Source organism: Schistocerca americana, chromosome 4, assembly GCF_021461395.2.
Source record: "Schistocerca americana isolate TAMUIC-IGC-003095 chromosome 4, iqSchAmer2.1, whole genome shotgun sequence".
Taxonomy (NCBI): domain Eukaryota; kingdom Metazoa; phylum Arthropoda; class Insecta; order Orthoptera; family Acrididae; genus Schistocerca; species Schistocerca americana.
In genome coordinates, this window is record NC_060122.1 from 193,681,972 (window position 1) to 193,700,961 (window position 18,990).

Here is an 18,990-nt window from a genome sequence, read left to right on the forward strand (position 1 = left end):
ATTCATTCGGTACGCCGTTTTCTAGCGTTCTTCGCCGGTGACCTATTTCTTTTTGTCACTTCGGTATTTGGGAAATCACTTTATCTTTGATTTTTTGAAATTCTTTCTTGAATCTATCTGTACCCTCACCAGTTCGTAAAACAAAATCTTTGCTAACGCGTTGTATCGCTGCGTTCATTTCTGATTCCACTCGCGTGTTAATGCCACCGGATTTTGGTTCTATCCACTCTGACATTTCCGCTTCCCATTTAGTAGTCTTTTTTAGTAAATATTCATTGATATGTTTCTTGTTTTCAGACTGTAGATCTTCTACATTATTTATCAAATCTTCTACCGCGTTTTGTACCTGGGACCGGCTATTTTTGGTAGCCACTACGTCTTCCTTTAGGTAATCCACCAATTCAGGCAGCGCCCTCACACCGTGTATGGGCACCAGCTAATCTTGCCTGATTTGCTTAACGTCTTCAAAAACCTTTGCGTCTCTTTCAACCAGTGGGGGTTGTCTGTGACTTTCCTTTTTTTTAGGCAAACCAGCATCGCCTTATTGCCTTGGTTTGCTTTTTTTTTAGTCAAATCAGCGTCGCGTTCAGCTTGCTACTTTTCGAACCTTTCAATGCTCATGACGGAAACCTGAAAGGGGTCAGAGACAAGACACGCAACTGCTGCATTTTCCACCGTTATCGGTGTCTCATCGCCCTGCTCAGCCTCTTTCACCACTTTGGAATTCATCTCGATCGAACTAGAGGCCACCTGACAACTGCTTTTGTCAGAGTTACTTAACTCAAAATTTGAGATACCACGGTAAATCACCGCTTGATCGTTTCCTAATACGGCATCTTCCATCGTCTAAATTCTCTCTCGATTTGAATTCAATTAATTGTTCCGTATTTATCCTTTCGCGACTAGTGCGTTTAGCAAACTTTAAATTTATTTGTTACCAGTCCTATTTCAGTTTTAAAAAGAAAAATCTACCTTTATACTTTACACGCCTCGTTAGTATCTCTTCGACGGCACACCTATCATAGACAATGCAATGTGTCCTCCAAAAGATGAAAGGAAATTAAATAAAATCTGAATTTATGGAGATCGTGCCTTGAATGATTAAACACAATTTACTAAGGCTCTGCTAGAGCGCAATAAATCCAGGTAAAGAAATTAAATTTATAAAACGAGACACAACCTCGCAAATTCCAGTGTGTTATCTTTACGTCGATACTGACGTATGTGTATTGTCCAGAGATCTTCATCCGATATTCAGCCCTTTAGAGTAATGCCTTTAAATTTCAGTGTTTGTAATTTCAATTTTTAAATGGACACGGAACACGAAAAAGGACAAAACATGAAATAAAACTTCCTGGCAGATTAAAACTGTTTGCCCGACCGAGACTCGAACTCGGGACCTTTGCCTTTCGCGGGCAAGTGCTCTACCAACTGAGCTACCGAAGCACGACTCACGCCCAGTACTCACAGCTTTACTTCTGTCAGTATCTCGTCTCCTACCTTCCAAACTTTACAGAAGCTCTCCTGCGAACCTTGCAGAACTAGCACTCCTGAAAGAAAGGATATAGCGGAGGCATGGCTTAGCCACAGCCTGGGGGATGTTTCCAGAACGAGATTTTCACTCTGCAGCGGAGTGTGCGCTGATATGAAACTTCCTGGCAGATTAAAACTGTGTGCCCGACCGAGACTCGAACTCGGGACCTTTGCCTTTCGCGGGCAAGTGCTCTACTGACAGAAGTAAAGCTGTGAGTACCGGGCGTGAGTCGTGCTTCTGTAGCTCAGTTGGTAGAGCACTTGCCCGCGAAAGGCAAAGGTCCCGAGTTCGAGTCTCGGTCGGACACACAGTTTTAATCTGCCAGGAAGTTTCATATCAGCGCACATTCCGCTGCAGAGTGAAAATCTCATTCTGGAAACATCCCCCAGGCTGTGGCTAAGCCATGTCTCCGCTATATCCTTTCTTTCAGGAGTGCTAGTTCTGCAAGGTTCGCAGGAGAGCTTCTGTAAAGTTTGGGAGGTAGGAGACGAGATACTGACAGAAGTAAAGCTGTGAGTACCGGGCGTGAGTCGTGCTTCGGTAGCTCAGTTGGTAGAGCACTTGCCCGCGAAAGGCAAAGGTCCCGAGTTCGAGTCTCGGTCGGGCACACAGTTTTAATCTGCCAGGAAGTTTCATATCAGCGCACACTCCGCTGCAGAGTGAAAATCTCATTCTGGAAACATCCCCCAGGCTGTGGCTAAGCCATGTCTCCGCTATATCCTTTCTTTCAGGAGTGCTAGTTCTGCAAGGTTCGCAGGAGAGCTTCTGTAAAGTTTGGAAGGTAGGAGACGAGATACTGACAGAAGTAAAGCTGTGAGTACCGGGCGTGAGTCGTGCTTCGGTAGCTCAGTTGGTAGAGCACTTGCCCGCGAAAGGCAAAGGTCCCGAGTTCGAGTCTCGGTCGGGCACACAGTTTTAATCTGCCAGGAAGTTTCATATCAGCGCACACTCCGCTGCAGAGTGAAAATCTCATTCTGAAAACATTAAATAGTCTACGATAAGTACACTATACGTACACGTTAACCCATTCCGTCCAAAAGTTGTAAATAATGTAAAGATTTCACCAAAGACACAAATTCGCGCTAACTGCCCTCTCCATTTTCTTCTCGGGCCCCACGTTGCGTCGGCGCCATGAAACCTTTCCCCCTGCTTGGCTACATGAGCGTAATGTTTGTTTCTTTCACTCGATTTCACGGAGGTCTCAGGGATGCAGTTTAGATAAATTAGTACATCAAGAAGTTGCACAGTTTCTTAAAAAATATGTTTTTTCCTGTCTGGGGCATCAGTTCATAATCCGAGTGAGAAAACTATGTCGTTTGCCTTCCTGTTCTCTGCACAAATTTACGTATGAAAATAAAGTTGGTATTGGTAGAGCTTGCGTAAGAATAGTGGAAACAGTTACAGTAATAACGGTAGTAACCTAACATAGTGCTTACACAGTCTTATTTAGGCTTCCATAGAGTTTTATATTGGATATTCAGTTGCTTTGAACTTTAATACTTTTGGTAATTGCTCTGTTCTTATAGGTAAAATATTACTAAAGTCGTTCAAAACAAAAAAATCAAGAAAATATTCATAAAACGCCACAGTAATCTCCAATCATCTAAAATGTGGTTATTAAAATGTGGATATAGCCCACACACTCTCCGTGAAACTCAACGTGCTCTGTAAGACCAGCAGCATCTTCCCTGGCCAAGATTTCACCGCACATGTCTTCAATCGAGCACTTGTTCAAATGGTTCCAATGGCACTGAGCACTATGGGACTTAACATCGGAGGTCATCAGTCCTCTAGAACTTAGAACTAGTTAAACCTAACTAAGGACATCACACACATCCATGCCCGAGGGAGGATTCGAACCTATTACCGTAGCAGTCGCGCGGTTCCGGACTGAAGCGCTTAGAACCGCTCGGCCACCACGGCCGGCCGAGCACTTGTGGGATGTGGTGGGACGAGAAGTGCCTCTTCAGATTTGTCAGCCAATAATTCTTACAGAAATACGTGAACAGATCAAGGTAGGTGTGGAATAACGTTTCCCAGGACAGTATTCGCCGATGCCGGAGTAACCGCCCGCGTTGCCCCGGTGGAGGCTACACGTACTAATACGAGTGTTTCAGGTGCCTCAGAACGGCTTGTTCAATTGATTTGTAACTGTAATCATTTCATGTACTCCATGTACACTGTTGAAACAATAAACATTCAGTGAATCCGCAACTTCTAAAAGGGTGTACTAACTTTCCTTCCAGCTGTGTAGTATGTATTACAGAACAACAACATGCATTTAACGTATTTCACAATATTTGGAGAGCCGTCTTAATTGTTATACACTTTTCGGCGTAAGAACGGTGTGTATCTTGTAAAAGTACATTGTGGAATAACGACAAGTGCGAGAATTATCTCAGGATCAGCAGGTCACGCATATACGAGGCCGAGAAGAGTGATGTAAAGAAGAGAGGAAAAGAAAAACTAAGGATATGTTAGATGACGGTCATTTTGGCTTTTGTAAACGTAAAGGCACCAGAGAGGCAGTTCTGAAGTTGTTGTTGATAGTGTAATCAAGACTGAAGACAAGTAAAGACCGTTCAGAGGATGTGTCGACCTGGAAAAAACGTTTGACAGCGTAAAATGGTGCAAGATGTTCAAAATTATGAGAAAATTAAGAGTGAGCTATAGGGAAAGACTGGTAATATACAATATGTGCAAGATCCAAGATGGAGCAATAGAAGTGGACGACCAACAATGTAGTGCTCGTATTAAATACGGGAATGTAGTCTTTCGCCCCTACTGTTCAACCCATACATCGAAGAAGCAATATCGGAAATTAAAGAAAGATTCAACAGAGGAATTAAAATTCATGGTGAAAGTAGATCAATGATAAGATTCATTGATGACATTGCTATCTTTAGTGAAAGTGAATAGGAGTTACAGGATCTGCTGAATGGAATGAACAGCTTTATAAGTACAGAATGTGGAGAACGTGGATTGAGAGTAAATCAAAGAAAGACGATAGTAATGAGATGTGGCGGGAATGAGAAGAATATGAAACTTAACATCCCGACTGGAAATGACGATTAAGTCTGCTGGTATGAAATATACGAAAAAATTTCTGCTAATGTATACTGAAGCGCAGCATTGTCTGGTAGTGAAATAAGGAATGTGGGGAATCTGAAAAATAAGAGAATCGAAGCATGTGAGATGTGGTGCTACAGAAGAATGTAGAAGATTTGATGGACTGATAAGGTAATGAATGAAGAGGTCCTCGGGAGAATCAGCGAGAAAATGGATACATGGAAAATACTCATAACATGAAGGGACAGGATGGTAGGACATTTAAGACATCACGGAATCACATCCATGGTACTAGAGCGAGCTGTAGAGGGTAAAACAGTACAGGAAGACAGAGATTGCTATAAGTCTAACAAATAAATGAGGACGTGGGCTGCAAGATGAAGAGGTTGGCACACGAGACGATTTCGTAGTGGGCCGCATCAGATGGCACAAAGAAAAAAATTTCGCATTTACAAAGCTGCGTCTCGTGAAGTGAGGGCACGTGACACTATTGATTACGTACGATTCGTCCACCGTTTGGGGACGTTAATCTGGAGGACTCATTACGGTCACCTACTCCTAACAGACACAATTAAGACACAATTCTCATACATTATGTAAAATGGGTACTGAGTGGGGAGAAAGAAAATTTGAATCCGTTTCGCAGATATCCGTTAACCCCTCTGTGATGCACGTCTGCTTCATTACATCACCTGCCATTGAATGAACGACACAGTTGTTAGTTTTAGGAGGAAAGCATCTCACGCGAGAATGTTACTAACAACGGGGACGGTTAACAATGAAGCGTGTGTTTCTACGAGGAATCAGATAGCTACATTTATAGAAGGAGGTTACTAGCTCACAGAGAATGCTTACGATCAAGACAAAACACCACGGATGTAGCACTGGTGGGACTTAAAAGCCGAAATCGATGGAGCTGTATGATCAGTTTGGTAGTGCCAGTGAAAGTGGAACGGTAGGCCTGCTTTCATCGCACAAACCCAAATACACATCTATAATTCAGTTATCTGAAACACACCCTCTTTTCTTTACTCGACTGTTGGTCACATACAGTCATGTAACACTGGCAGGCGCAGTCGTTGAAATTCATGGTACATTGGTCTCGAATAAAACCGTAAACAATTCATAATTGTTGATTTATTCACACGACTGGGTTTGCTGCATTAAAGCAGCGTCTTCAAGTGATACATAGTGTCACATTAATTAGCATACGGAGTCGCCCCCAACGATCGCACTCACGAAATCCAACCGCTTAAAGAGGGCAACTGATCAACAAATAATAACCGACAGAGTACTGGAGCGAATAATGCAGGAGATGAGGCACCCGTAGTTGGTTGTCACCAGAGTAAAGCAGTGGAGGCAGTCACCTGTATACTAACCTTAGCAGGGATCGCCATCCGACCGGAAACGCTACTCAACGGTGGAAGACCACTAGCGTCCACTTGAGCCTCCGGTCGGATGGCGATCCCCGCCAAATAGTATACAACAGACCGCCTCCAGTGCTTTACTCTCGCGACAACCAATTGCAGGTGCCTCACATTCTGCACTATTCGCCCCAAGGCTCTGTCGGTTATTATTTATCGGTAATTTCCCCTCTTCATGGGGTTGTATTTAGTACCTAGGAACACTGGAGGCCTAACCCCTATGCTAATCTGTGCCACATTACTTATCAAATGAAGATGCTACTTTAACGCAGAGAAACCGATCATGTGAATAGATCATCAATTAACCACTGTTTAGTTTCGTTCAGGTTCATTTAACCACAGATTTGTAATGTTGGGTAGAGAGGTGTGCCTGTTTAGAAGGTAGTGATTAGCGTTACAAAAAGGGCTACCCTGAGCAGAGGGTACTACTTTTCCATTCATCTACACTGCTGGCAATTACTATTAACACTCCTAGAGGGATAGAAAGGAACGTAATTTTCCGCGCTGTGCACGTACAGTAAATCAGGAAGATATGATTAAATTTGGAGGAGATTTGGTAGTATATAGGGTGCGAAATTTAGGACGCAAAATTCCGTGTCAAGCTGGAACAATATCTGAAACCCAGCTGGACGTCCAGTGGACTTTAGTTTGGATGATGTGTACGTCATTCAATGTGCCCTCAGTTCTACAACTGAGTTAAATCGAGTGCTTGACGACTGGCACTGTGCCACTCCCTCGGCAGTCCATGGCCAGATGTTTCCAGTGGGTGAGGGACCTACAGAAGGTGCTGTCCAGGGGAAAAGTCTAACACCTGAGTATCGAAGTAGGTGACGACAGCACGGGCAAAATATGGACTCCTGTTATCTTGCTGAAAGCTACTGTCATGCAGACTACATACATAGGGCACAACTACCAGCCTTGACACGTCAGAAATGTAATGTATGCTGTGCAGTCCAGGAACGTTCGTTTTGTGTATTCAGCTCGCCCATAATTGAATCCTGATGCTGGTCTCAAATGAAGATGTGGAATGAAATCAGCGCCTGTTCTGTGGGGAACCTCCACGCATGGATACATCAATCGTGATGCTGTAAGCAGAACTGGTACTCGTCTGGAAAGATAATGTGGTGTCACTCCTGTGTCCAGCGATGTCACCGAGAGAGGTGGCGCAGTGGCTAGCACAGTGGACTCCCATTTGGGAGGACGATGGTTCAATCCCTCGTCCGGCCATCCTGATTTAGGTTTTCCGTGATTTCCCTACATCGCTCTAGGCAAATACCGGGATGGTTGCTTTGAACGGGCACGGCCGACTTCCTTCCACGTCTTTTCCTAATCCGATGAGACCGATGACCTAGCTGTCTGGTCTTCTCCCTGAAACAACCCAACCCAACTCAGCGATGTCGTTGGGCGCATTACTGTCGGCGCACCTCTCTCTCTGTACGAGGAAACGCGAAACAGAGATCGCCGTGTTTATTGTTTATAGAGTCCGTTGTGTTCCATACGTCGTCGCATTATCCACATGTACTCAGCTCTTTCTGCAAAAGAGCCCGTTTTCTGAGTCAAAATAAGTGACGTGGCAGCACGAGTGTAAGCGTCTGGGCAAGTAATGTGTCTCTCCTCTACGATGTTGGTGGCATTGAGACGCTGCATGGCCTTGAGTATGCCTGTCCTGCACTATTCGATTTCATAATCCCATTGGGTGGTCAGATCATTGGGAGCACTCATACCACGGGACCACAAAATGCGGTCTCCATAGACAACGACCCTGTTGTTGTACAATACGGACACATTCGATTGTGATTCCAGAGTGAGAAACCCGCTGTGCAATTTGTCCTTAAATACACGAAGATGCTGTTACTCCTGAGTACTATGTGTGGCTGTGCTCATGTGCCAATCATTTGCTATCCAAGCTTGTAGCTCACTTTACAACAATTGGACGTTTATTGCATGGTGTCTTCATTGTTGTGCAGCTTTAATGCCAAGGAATGTAGCACTGCCAAGGTTATAGACAACTTCTAATTGTCACTCGCAAGCAAGTTCCTCATTGTCCTGTTTAACCGTTTGAGAATAATTGCAACACACTGAGCACCTGGTGAAGTTCGCCTGCAGAGCGTGGCGGAGTGAGGAGACGCACCTGTCCCTGCAGGCTGGCCAACTTCAGCAAGGGGCAGACGCGTCCCGCGGGAGCCATTAACACTCGGCGGAGCTCATTTGTCACGCCAGATGCCGAGCTGCCCTTTGGCCCTTTGTTGTCGCACTGTGCTCGCAGTCACCGTTCGCAGCTGAGTTGCCGCCAGGTGTCAGCTACTCATCGTTTCTCACAGAGCAGACGGACAGGCGTTTCTCGTTTCACGTTCACCCAAGTGCGAGACGCCCAAAAGATTAATGAGAAGTATTCGGTATCATATCGATGCACACGTGACTTCCTTGGATGCCTAACACTTAGGCAGTACATTCCAGTATATCTCTTACGTTCTTTCAGGTTCATACATGCTTTACGCTTGTTCCTAAGCTACAAAAAAGTAAATTTACATTGGTACTGCAACACACATCCTTCCAACCATTTTCTCCCTCGCATCGAATTTTCTATTGGGTCACAAGAGCGTAATCAGTGCAGTGAGATAGTTAGTATTTTTGTTGTATCTTTACACTTTTCTTACTCTCGTGTTTATTCCTCCGGTTGCTAACAATATAGGCTATATCCCTCAACAAACTTCATGGAAGACAATTTGAATATTCTTAAACGTCTTACAGAAGAAAACATTTTTTATTTTTCCTACCAACGTTGAAGAAGAGGTCGAAGCTGACGTAAAACCTAAATTTGAAGCCTTGTTGAAAACAATGTAAAAGCACACATTTCATATGAACCAAAATGATCTAAAAGCACGCATTCCATATTTACTGAAATTGAAACATTCATCAATATATTTGTAAGTAATAATTATCTAAAATTATTTTTGTGACTCGAAACAAGGCCCCGGGAGTAGACAACATTCTATTAGAACTACTGACAGCCTTGGGAGAGCCAGCCCTGACAAAACTCTACCATCTGGTGAGCAAGGTGTATGAGACAGGCGAAATGGTGTCCGGACAGTTGCCACGCCGGACATTTGCCACGTTTTAGCTGCGCCAAAGGGTTTGGTCCCTTGTCTCCACCCACCCTCCTCCTCCTCCTCCTCCTCCACCTTCTCCTCCTCACTCGCCCGCCCAGTTTGCTTTAGAAGTTCCTAACGTGACCATCAGTATGGAGGTTATTACAACAAACAAGGGCAGGCCTCCTGCACATTAGAAAGGTTACGTGTATCTTAAACAGAGGGAATCTAAAGAAGGTGTTACATGGGTGTGCTTATGCCGAAAAGCGGATCATTGCAAAGGAAAACTGCTTTCGAGGAACGGAGAAGTGTTGAGCGTATTAAAACATCTCTGTGGACCACCTGACGATGCAGCTCTGAAAGTGAGAAAGCAAGTGGAAAGAGCGAAGAGAAGGTCTCGAGAAGAAACTACACAGTTATCGGAGATATAAGCGGATGAAAAGGGAAATCTACATAACAAAGTTTATGACTTCGTTACAGTGATGCCTAATTCAGAATCTATGAAGACAACCATGCTTCGTCGATGGAGTCAAGAATGGGGGTACCAACAAGAGCCTAAGAACTCTTATGAAATTGATCTTCATGAAGATCTATTAAAAATGGGAGATGGCAGTAGTTTCCTTCTGGAAGACGATAGATTTGAGGTGAGAATAATGATTTTTAGTGGAAGCAAAGGAAAAGAAAGTTTAAAAACATGTTCCCATTTTTTTATGGATGGAACATTTAAGAGATGCAGCAAGCAGTTTGCACAGATCTATACCATACACGTAGACTTAAGATGCCCGATTAAAGAAATTATCATTCTTCCTACTGTATTTGCACTGCTCCCTAATAAGAAGAAAGACACATATGTTCGTCTGTTTCGTCTGATAAAACAGGCAGTCTCTAAGTGGTGTCAAAACAAGTAAAGGTGGACTTTGAGGCAGCTGCTTTATCGGCCATTCCTCAAGTTTTTCTCACAACTGAAATAAATGGATTCTATTTCCATATGAAGAAAAGTTTATGGAGAAGAATTCGAGTTCTCTGTCTAACTGAGGAGTACCGCTAGTACGAGGATTTAAGACTTCACTTCAGCATGTGTGCAGCGCTGGCAGTTGTAAAACCGGAGGATTGAGATTTATGCAGAAGCTCCTGATAACGGAAGGTTCTCTCAATTTTTTTACTACTTTGTGGATATAACTGGCTAGAGAATGAGGATATCGCAATAGAAATGCGGGACTGTTACGGAAAAGGCACCGAACGACGAATGCTGTTGAAGGATAGCACAACTAAATAAGTAGTATTATTGGAAACTCTCACTCTAAAATCTACTATTTGGTGGAGTGCTTGAAAAAGGAAGCAGAGCTCACAAACTGCATGTACATGAAATTAGAAATGAATCTTGAAGGTAAGAAGAGGAAGAAGAAGTACTTGAAGCTGGATGACAGGGTAGAGAGAATCGTAAAGAATTATGAAGAGACTGGCAACATTAGGCCTTGCTTGAAAGCCATTGCCCAGAAACTGGACTAAAATATGTTAAAAATAATGTATTAAAAGCTATGAAGACCACTGAGTCCTCGCAGGTTACTGAGATAAAATTATTAAAACATTGAAGCAGCATTTTCGGAGCTAATACTAAATTGTAATTGTAAATAGAGTGTACATTAGCTCAGCGTGTTTAGGCTGATTTTACACACACCAGAATGGTAATGGTCATTTATTATTTTCACGGTCCAAAGCCTGTGCAAAGTGTGACGCGAATCAGCCTTTAATGTAAAAATTAAAAAGTGTTTCAAGCCTCACAAAAGTATCCCTTTTGTTGTCACGTTAAGATAACTTTTTTTCTACCTTCCAATATTATGGCCATACTATTAAATAATTGTGGGTTCTAAAATAATTTTCTTAAGCTTCAGAATCGCAACTATCACCTAAAATATCATGGTTTGTTAAACTGATAGTAAATGCTTTCGTAAAATAAAATGGGAACTGAACCTTTGAATTGCACCTAAAATTGACATCCCAAAACTGATCTGATGCTAAGGTTGACAATTTTGGCACCTCAAATATTTTTTATTTAAGTTTAGCTGCAAACATTTATAGTAGATGTAAATCTACTTAAGTACATTTAGATATAGTCCTTCAAAAATTAAAATTTCTTACTAAATTGTTGATTATCTTTGAACAGGTTAGTAAAAGCAAGGAGCTTATTACTGAAAATTAATTGTTACTAAAGAACATCAGAAACAAATATATTAGACCTACTTTTCTTATACATTAGAGACTTTTTGAAAAGATATTTGATCATTTCCTCTGTCACTGCCAGTATAATTTCAGTAGCTTTGCAACACCAGGGATATCTACTTCTAAATTATGTTTGCAGCTGTTCTCATTTCGAATTCTGGAATATTTACTTCGTCTTCTTTGGTGGAGGAATTTCGGAAAATGCATTTACTAACTCCACTTTAGTGGCACTGTCATCAGTAACATTACCGTCGCTGTCGCGCAGTAAAGGTACTTTACTGCTGGTTTACTTAACATGGGACCAGTATCTCTTTGGATTTTCCGCCACATTTCTAGAGCGAGTTTTGTTGTGGAAACTATTTAAATGCATCTCGCATTGAAATCCGCACCAAATCTCGAGCCTCAGTAAAACTTCACCAATCTTGGAGATTTTGTGTTCGTCTAAATTATACGTGCCTTTTGCGGTGCTCCTGCAACAGCTTTTTGTCGTGTTTTGTGTACCATGGGGGATCAGTTCCGTCTCTTATTAATTTATTTGGTATGAATATCTCGAGTGCTGTTGATACTATTTCTTTGAACTTAAGCAAAATATGGTCTTCATTTACATAGTTTGGAAGGATTGGAGACTATTTCTTAGAAAGACGTCACGCGAATTTTTAGCTGCTTATATAAGCAGATATATTTCGCGTTTAGTTTTGGTGAATTTCCTTGTTACGGAAGTGAGCCTCTCTACGACTGCATGTTCACTAATCCCTGTATCCGTCGTGATGCTCGGGATTAGTTGTGGCTAAGAGGTCAAGTGTGTTTTCGTAACCATTTACAATTTGAATGGCCTCGTCAAGTAATTGTTACAAATAATTTAAAAAAAAAGCATTTAGAACAATTACGGAAGTTGTTTTCTAATTACAATAGGGTATGAAAATGTATTTTTGTCAATATGCGGAAGGTAGATTGAAGTAACTGCCAACTTTAATTGTGTGAGTAGGGTACTTATTTGTGATGAGACTCAAGTTTTCTTTTCTTTGAACTGTTCAGCAACTGTATCATCTGAGACAGGGGGTAAGTAAAAGGAGCCAGTTATTAATTTATTCCGGTTGTCGAATATAACCTCTGCCCATACCAAGTCACAGGAACTATCTGCTTCAAAGTCGATTGTGAGCTTACATTATTTTTCCTTAAGTTGTCCTTCTTGTTTTTATTGTAGTGCAGATAATTAGAATTACGGCTTTTCCCTCCAGAACCTAAGATGCTTTCTCTGTGACACTGTAAATACCAGAGCTAAACAATGTGGAACAACAACGTACGTTTCAAGCGTAGCATTCTGTATTACTTCATTTCCTTATTTCTAACATTTTAAAATTGTAAGTCGACTTTAGATGACATGTCAATCATAGATGATCTTATCTCTATTTAGTGAGCGTGTTTTCAGTTATGTTTTGAACATTGTCCCGCTTCACTTAATTAACTAATATTTTTAGAGAGTGAATTAATATGGAGTATGTCGTTCTTCTTTTCAAACATTTACAAACCCATTTATTCTTTTCCTATTGTTTTTGGGTATGCAGTTGTAATTATTAAAGTAGGCACAAATTCAGTGATAAAAAAGAAATGATTAGCGTATATTTGCATTCACGTTTCATCGATTCTTTCTTGTTGCTCCCATGCCGATGGACTGTTTCTATCGCAATCAGTAAGCGCGAAAGGAATCTACCGTACAGACAGAGGAATCTATATTTATACTTGGCAGAACTAATTACATACTGACATAATCGTCGGTATTGCTTTCGTTTCCCGAAAGTTGTAAATATTTCGATTTCGGAGAAGAAGCTCTGTATTTGGCCAAGATGTCACAGAAGAAGGTCGCTTACGTACTGGTTGTATCGAGTAAGATGTGGAGACGGCGGTTTGAAAGCGGACAGAGGTAGTGCGGGAAAGGGCGTCCCTTACCTCAGGGATCGCTACTCAAGCTACCTGGCGAAGGGGCAAGTGTGGCAAATGTCCGGCGTGGCAAATGTCCAGCGTGGCAAATGTCCGGCATTCCGCGAAATACCCTCAGACTTCAAAAAGAATATAATAATTCCAATCCCAAAGAAAACAGGTGTTGACAATGTGAAAATTACCAAACTGTCAGTTTAATAAGTCACGGCTGCAAAATACTAACACGAATTCTTTACAGACGAATGGAAAAACTAGTAGTAGCCGACCTCGGGGAAGATCAGTTTTGGATTCCGTAGAAATATCGGAACACGTGAGGCAATACTGACCCTACGACTTATCTTAGAAGCTAGATTAAGGAAAGGCAAACCTACGTTTCTAGCATTTGTAGACCTAGAGAAAGCTTCCCACAATGTTGACTGGAATACTCTCTTTCAAATTCTGAAAGTCGCAGGGGTAAAATACATGGTGTGAAAGGCTATTTACAATTTGTACAGAAACCAGATGGCAGTTATAAGAGTCGAGGGGCATGAAAGGGAAGCAGTGGTTGGGAAGGGAGTGAGACAGGGTTACAGCCCCTCCCTGATGTTATTCTATCTCTATATTGAGCAAGCAGTGAAGGAAACAAATGAAAAATTCGGTGTAGGTATTAAAATCCATGGAGAAGAAGTAAAAACTTTGAGGTTCGCCGATGACATTGTAATTCTGCCAGAGACGGCAAAGGACTTGGAAGAGCAGTTGAACGGAATAGACAGTGTCTTGAAAGAAGGATATAAGATGAACATCAACATAAGCAAAACGAGGATAATAGAATGTAGTCGAATTATATCAGGTGATGCTACGGGAATTAGATTAGGAAATGAGAGGCTTAAAGTAGTAAATGAATTTGGTATTTGGGGAACAAAATAACTGAGGATGGTCGAAGTAAAGAGGATATAAAAAGTAGACTGTCAATGGCAAGGAAAGGTTTGTGAAGAAGAGAAATTTGTCAACATCGAGTATAGATTTAAGTGTGGGGAAGTCGTTTCTGAAAGTATTTGTATGGAGTGTAGCCATATATGGAAGTGAAACGTGAACGATAAATAGTTTGGACAAGAAGAGAATAGAAGCTTTCGAAATGTGGTGCTACAGAAGAATGCTGAAGATTAGATGGGTAGATCACATACCTAATGAGGAGGTACTGAATTAGAGAGAAGAAAAATTTGTGTCACAACTTGACTAGGAGAAAGAATCGGTTGGTGGGGCATATTCTGAGGCGTCAAGCGATCACCAATTTAGTACTGGAGGACAGCGTGGAGGGTAAAAATCGTAGAGGGAGACCAAGAGCTGAATACACTAAGCAGATTCAGAAGGATATAGGTTGAAGTAGGTACTGGGAGGTGAAGAAGCTTCCACAGGATAGAGTAGCATGGAGAGCTGCATCAAACCAGTCTCAGGACTGAAGACCACAACAACAACAACATTTTTGTGATGTTAATCTAAAGATAGTATTATTTTCCATCTCTGAAAATGGAAACCCTATTTCATTATTTTACAGAACACGAGTCCTATGGATACACGATATACTGTACTTTTATTATACATTTGTTTACAGTGTCTTCCGCTTCTTCATGTCGCTGATCATGGCTAATTCTTCCGTTTGTAGGGGAAGTGTACACCAAGGGAAAAACTCTGTATGTCCGTCTTGCAATCTACTACTACTTTTTTTGTTGTTGCTACTATCCACAATAGTGAAGTCTTTTCGGAAGATTCGAGAGGAGTAAGATTCACAATATGTACTTATTTTTTCCTGTTTACCTATATTTCCTCTTCATGTCTGTGGGTCTGATTCTTTCAGCTGACATTCTCACATTTTAGGTTCTCATGGTTCCACTGATCTAAGTAATTTTGAATAATGTCTTTTGCAGAATTTTTGTCACGACACTTTATTGTCCTACATTTTACTCTATCACATTGTCTTTAAATTTTCACACTGACAAAGCCGAAATTACATTTTTTCCCAAAATTCCAAAAAACTTCCGATCACATCAGAGGCTTGCTTAGTACTACCTCACTCTGAAAATATTCTAAAGGGTTTACAATTTTTCTTGACAGATGTATTTCTATTAGCTTAGATTATTATTTTATAAATGAATTCAGAAATAAACGTAAACGGTACTAGATTGCGTAATTAATGATAGAAATTTTAAGTCTGCCAAATATTTTGTAATTTTAAATGTTTCTGATAAAGAGTTTCAACTGTACATTCAGAGCTAATAAATATCGATGGTAACAACGAAAATAAAATAATTCCTTTTGATAAATTTTAGCTTGAAATATAACATGTTGTGTATAAAATTACATGAAATTTTTCAAGAAAGCAGATGAGATAGTACTGACCTGTTCAAAATTCGAAAAATGTTTCTGGAATTAACTACTACTGCTGTGAAAAAGTAATGCTAGAGGAGGATGTCCCTTTACAATCTTTTCAGAGTCGGATCTTCAGTACAGAATGGCAGATGAAACACCTTTCAGTCACCTAATTTCTAAACTTATTCTACTGAGCTACCAATTTCGGCGATGTATTACGCCAGCTCTATGCCCACTGGCCGATATGTAGGGTCATTCCAACCTCGGTTCCGGGCAAAGTAGGGGCCACAATTCAAAGAGTGGTATCTGTAGATTTCTACTTTATACCGCGATCGTCTGCTGCACTGAGACTGGAATATTCCTACACGTGGGTCAGGGGGCCTGAAGATGAGGTAATATATCATCGAAACTGGTAGCCTAACAAAATAACAGTCTGGAAATTAGACAACTGACAGATATTTGATTTGATATTCAAGGACAAGATGTTGTCCTGCAACTGTCCTATACCCCCCCCCCCCCCTTCCTCTCTCTCTTTGACAACGCTTTTTTCTTGACTTGAAATACTTTGCATCCATTGCTGAGAGCATCTATTCAAAACGTAAGCAGTGTTTGGACTCGGGAAGAGGACCCAGGACGTTTCTGATTACTATTCAATAACACTACCGCTATTTCGTGGGATCGTCGGTAAAATAGACGACTTTGAAGAGAGATGCGCTGGAGTCATAGACCTTTAACCCAGGTATGTACTCGATTCTTCCATAGTGTGACCTCATGGAGAAGATCAATTAATGGAGATTTTACATCACCTCAGTTTCATTCACAAAAGCGTTCTCTAATTTTTCTGGATATTTTTAACAGGAAGATGATGACTATCTGGGTCATTTAGTTTATCATACGTCTTATCATACTGACATATGTTTCCAGCCAACTATGATTGCGCTTAAAAGATTTGTACACAGAGCTTAGATAGTCTTCTGTCCAAATATCTTTTCTCATCTAAGGATAGTGTTCAGAGATAATGGAAGTTCTAGTAAACAGATTAAGAGGGCACTGTCAGCAAAGGCAATATTTTATTCGAGATAGCTATAAATTTCATGTGAAATTAATTTTGCATCCATCATCCAAAACCTCAGATCGCCAGAGATCAATGTAGAACTATTTGTTATTGTGGAAGGTGGAATCTACAAAATACCTTGCCAGTATGATCGCTTCTGTAGGCCTTCTTGGAAGAAAATCAGCACTGCAATCGTCATATAAAACCAACCAACCCTGCGACAGCTCAACATTGTATTTGCACTGGAAATTTAATGGAGTATGCAGATGCATCATTTCCAGATGTTATTAAATACTAATAGCGAATACGTGACGTACCGTGACAATTGTTACCAACTGGATAATACGTGATATCCCAATATTTCCACGATTTGGTGTAGCGAAAGAAGAGAGAATCAACCGATGGCCATGCAAACGACAAGCATGAGGACAGTTTTGTTCTTCAGTACCAAAGCCGAGGAGACTGGTCGTTCGGTTGCGTGGTCAGCTTGCAACTACTTTCTTAACTCATGCGTGGAATACTCACAGCGCGGTAATAAGCTGCGGGTCTAAGAAAGTATTCTTGACTCTCCGATGGTAGACCTAAAGATATCTGGCAGGTGCCTAGTCGAAATATCATTGGCCCGAAACTTCCTTGAATAATCAGTGAGCCGTAGTGCGCCTTTCCTGGCACACCAGCTCTTTGCCTCGACTATCGATTACCCGGCTGTACCACGATCTTTGTCCCTGTTGTGATATGGCGGCGGGATTTGGCGGTCGTGGAGTTGGTCGCCGGACTCGCTACGAGGCGCTAGGACGTGCTTGAGGGGACGAAGGAGCAAAACACGCGGTCTCGGCCAGCAGCGGCGCGGACGGTCTACCTTGCAGGACGGTCACAAGTTTGTGGTGCACCTGCCTGCTGTCAACTCCTGGCGTTGCTCATCGCATTGCTTTGGTGCCTGGTTTCTCGGACAGACCGATTCCTCGAGACCATCTCGAACAACGCTCTCCATCGAAGGTGTAAGTGGTTTTGGTGCCTTCGTTTCGTGGAACTGTGTGTGAAATCTTATGGGACTTAACTGCTAAGGTCATCAGTCCCTAAGCTTACACACTACTTAACCTAAATTATCCTAAGGACAAACACACAAACCCATGCCCGAGGGAGGACTTGAACCTTCGCCGGGACCAGCCGCAGAGTGCATGACTGCAGTGCCTTAGACCGCTCGGCTAATCCCGCGCAGCTTCGTGGAACTATTTGCGTTGTAGTGACTATCACTTGTTGGTTGGTTACCCTAATGTATGTGTTGTTGAAGAAAGAGCAGCCGGCAAGGTGTGTGATCGCATGGAAACTAGCAGTCACTACTTAACTTTAAGGAAATCAGCGTCCCCAAAAGATGCAGTAACTGTAAGGTACTGAAGATATTAGCTCACAGTCTAGTACTGATTTTCTGCTTACCAAGCTTACACAATTGACAGCTACACTGCAGACCTATGCAACGAAATTAAAGTGCCCCAACCTACTATTGTTGTGAAGTTGTGCATTTGAATAACGAGATATTGTCTTGAAATTGTTTCCGTTTCATCTTTGTACACATTGTCAGCCTTAATCATATGAGTAAATATTGTTGAATAAACTATGAGAGTGTAAAAGTCTCATATTAATTTACAGCATTGCATTTCCAGAATGAGATTTTCACTCTGCAGCGGAGTGTGCGCTGATATGAAACTTCCTGGCAGATTAAAACTGTGTGCCCGACCGAGACTCGAACTCGGGACCTTTGCCTTTCGCGGGCAAATGCTCTACCAACTGAGCTACCGAAGCACGACTCACGCCCGGTACTCACAGCTTTACTTCTGCGAGTACCTCGTCTCCTACCTTCCAAACTTTACAGAAGCTCTCCTGTGAACCTTGCAGAACTAGCACTCCTGAAAGAAAGGATATTGCGGAGACATGGCTTAGCCACAGCCTGGGGGATGCTTCCAGAATGAGATTTTCACTCTGCAGCGGAGTGTGCGCTGATATGAAACTTCCTGGCAGATTAAAACTGTGTGCCCGACCGAGACTCGAACGCGGGACCTTTGCCTTTCGCGGGCAAGTGCTCTACCAACTGAGCTACCGAAGCACGACACACGCCCGGTACTCACAGCTTTACTTCTGCCAGTACCTCGTCTCCTACCTTCCAAACTTTACAGAAGCTCTCCTGCGAACCTTGCAGAACTAGCACTCCTGAAAGAAAGGATATTGCGGAGACATGGCTGCAGAGTGAAAATCTCATTCTGGAAACATCCCCCAGGCTGTGGCTAAGCCATGTCTCCGCAATATCCTTTCTTTCAGGAG

The 18,990-nt window shown here is 42.0% G+C and overlaps 2 non-coding genes across 2 annotated transcripts; both read right to left on the reverse strand.

Moving 5' to 3' along the window:
* Positions 1-1,372: 1,372 nt before the first annotated feature.
* Positions 1,373-1,447, reverse strand: Trnas-cga. Its single transcript has one exon. It is a non-coding gene; the product is annotated as a tRNA-Ser (tRNA).
* A 16,953-nt stretch (positions 1,448-18,400) lies between these two features.
* Positions 18,401-18,475, reverse strand: Trnas-cga. The gene has a single exon. It is a non-coding gene; the product is annotated as a tRNA-Ser (tRNA).
* Between the last annotated feature and the right edge of the window lie 515 nt (positions 18,476-18,990).